The sequence below is a fragment of the Branchiostoma floridae genome, chromosome 5 (assembly GCF_000003815.2).
Source record: "Branchiostoma floridae strain S238N-H82 chromosome 5, Bfl_VNyyK, whole genome shotgun sequence".
NCBI classification, from domain to species: Eukaryota; Metazoa; Chordata; class Leptocardii; order Amphioxiformes; family Branchiostomatidae; genus Branchiostoma; species Branchiostoma floridae.
The window spans coordinates 1,206,512-1,208,993 of NC_049983.1; positions in this window are offsets into that span (position 1 = coordinate 1,206,512).

Sequence of the window (2,482 nt, forward strand, 5' to 3'; positions counted from 1 at the left end):
TGGCTCCTGTACACTGGTTTTACAACCAAATGACCTAAATTGTGGTAGAGGGGTGCACTAGATATTCATTCAAATGACCCATGTATTATTTTTGGTATGAACCACTTCAAAACGATTTTTTGGTGGATTTTTTTGGGTCATTTTGCAATGGCCACAGGGGTCAATGACCTCAAGGACGTTGACCCCATTTGGAGGTTTTCTCACTTGCAGAACTTATGTCAATACTAATATAACTTAATTTAAAAGGTAACCAATCGCTTAGCCTGAATAGATATCGTGAGGATTATTTGGCGGCCAATAAGCGAGCCTGGTGTTATCTGGAAGAGTCCATTTTTACACGGAGGGGTTAATTTTTTTAATTCATCTTTGGACTGGGGATTATGTCTTTCAGTGGGTGTGTTTTTGGACAGGTCTATTATGCAACTTTACATGGGGTGTGCTGGAAGAGTCCATTCTTGCACAGAGGGGGGATTTTTTAAAATTCCTATTTTGGACTTTGGTGACTATTAGTATGTCTAAGTCTTTTAGTGTTTTTTTTTTGGACTGGTCTAATTTGCAATTTTACATGGGGTGTGCTGGAAGAGTAAATTCTTGCACGGAGGGGGACATTTTTTAAAATCCATTTTTTAACTTTGGTGGATTATGTCAAAGTCCTATTTTCGCGGATGTATTTTTGGACTGCTCCACTTTACAAATGGGTATCACGGGAAGAGTCTATTCTTGCACAAGAAGGGGGGATTTTTTAAAATTCACTTTTGGACGGGTGATGATTCAAAATTCCATTATTAGCGGAAGTGTTTCTAGACTGGACTATTATACCTTTTCATGCACGGGGGACTTTTTTTGCTAACTTCAATTTTGGATTCGGTTTCTTATTCAAAGGGCCATGTTTTCAGTGGGAGTATTTCTGGACTGATCTATTGTGCAAATTCACATGGGGTGAACTGGAGTTCATTCCTGCTCAGGGGTATTTTGTTAGATTCATTTTGGAACAATATTTTGTTGCATGCGGAGGGATATGGCTGAAATATGCTGTATTTGCTCTGAAGCAAATGTCGGCCTTTCTAGTTTAATTTACTTTTGGACAGACGATGACAATGTGGCACTGCACTCAAGTTTTGTAATTTATATTAACAGTGCCACATACACAGTACGGACAGAAGGCAAAGACAGTCTTGTACCTCCCCGACCGAAGTCAGGTACCCATTTTTACACCTTGACGAAGAGAGGAAGGTCGTGTAAAGTGCATTATTTCCCAAGGGCACAACGGTGGGGGCACGGCGGGGATCGAACTCAGGACCTCTAGATTCGGAGCCGAACGCGCTACCAGTTACGCCACGCCCTTACTTTGATGCGGCTTTGAGTTCTTCTGTATTTTTGGTTACCTACATCTGATGGGTAAAGGTCGGGGTGGTTGGCACATGTTCTGATGGCAGTCATCTTGACTGAGAATAAGTCAGATAAGTGTAAGGATAGGGGCTGAGTCGGTTTTAGGTTGGGAACAATTTGGCAGTAAGTCAGCAGTGATTATGGCATGGTTGGGGGTCAAATTTGACAGCTGACTTACTCCCAACCACCTGCCAAACCATTCCAGACCTCCCTCCTGTCTACAGCTGAATCTTCTTGGCAAATAATGCATCTGCAAACAAAACTCACCAAAAACATGTCCAGAATGAAGTACTTGGCCCTCGTTACTTCTGAATCATCGCCTGGATCATGTTCGGCTGTGAAAGAAAATAATCTATCATGTAAGAAGGCTATACAACCAATCATGATCTATTCTTGCTAATTCAATGAGAAATTGATCAGTTTATCCTTTGAAATATCAATTGCCATGTACACGTACTGCGTGGTATTTCATGAGTTGGGATGTCGGAGCTTAAAGGGAATTTTGTTCTGTTTTAATTGATGCTGAAATGATGGATCAGAATAATCCATGCCATGTATTGTTACTTTCAGCAAGTACACTTACAGGAAGACACAGCCTTTGTATTAGTGCTTTGTTTCCAATAATGAAAAAAATCACAATGCCAGATACTGGACGTGGTTAAATAATAATAATAATAATAATAATGATGATGATGATGATGATGACGATGACGACGACGACGATGATGCTGATAATAATGATAATAATAATAATAAATAGATAGCTTATAGGTAGATCACTCATCTTGCAAGGCGTAGAAAAAATGTTGTATTGTCTGTTATGCAGAATCCTGGTAAAAGCGAGTAATAAATTTGAAAAGCAAAACACACTTTCTGTCAATCCTAAAATTGTCAAACCTTCCATTGATAGAGAAGCACAGCCAAAGCTTGTTGGCAATGTGACATGGGTGGAAAAATATACTTCATCTACTTGACAATGTGACAGGGGTATTGGTTACTTTATTTACTTGAAAATGTGACGGATATAAACAAAAACTCATCTCATTGAACTTGACGTCATTTACCATCTGAAGGTGTTGAATATCGGGAAATT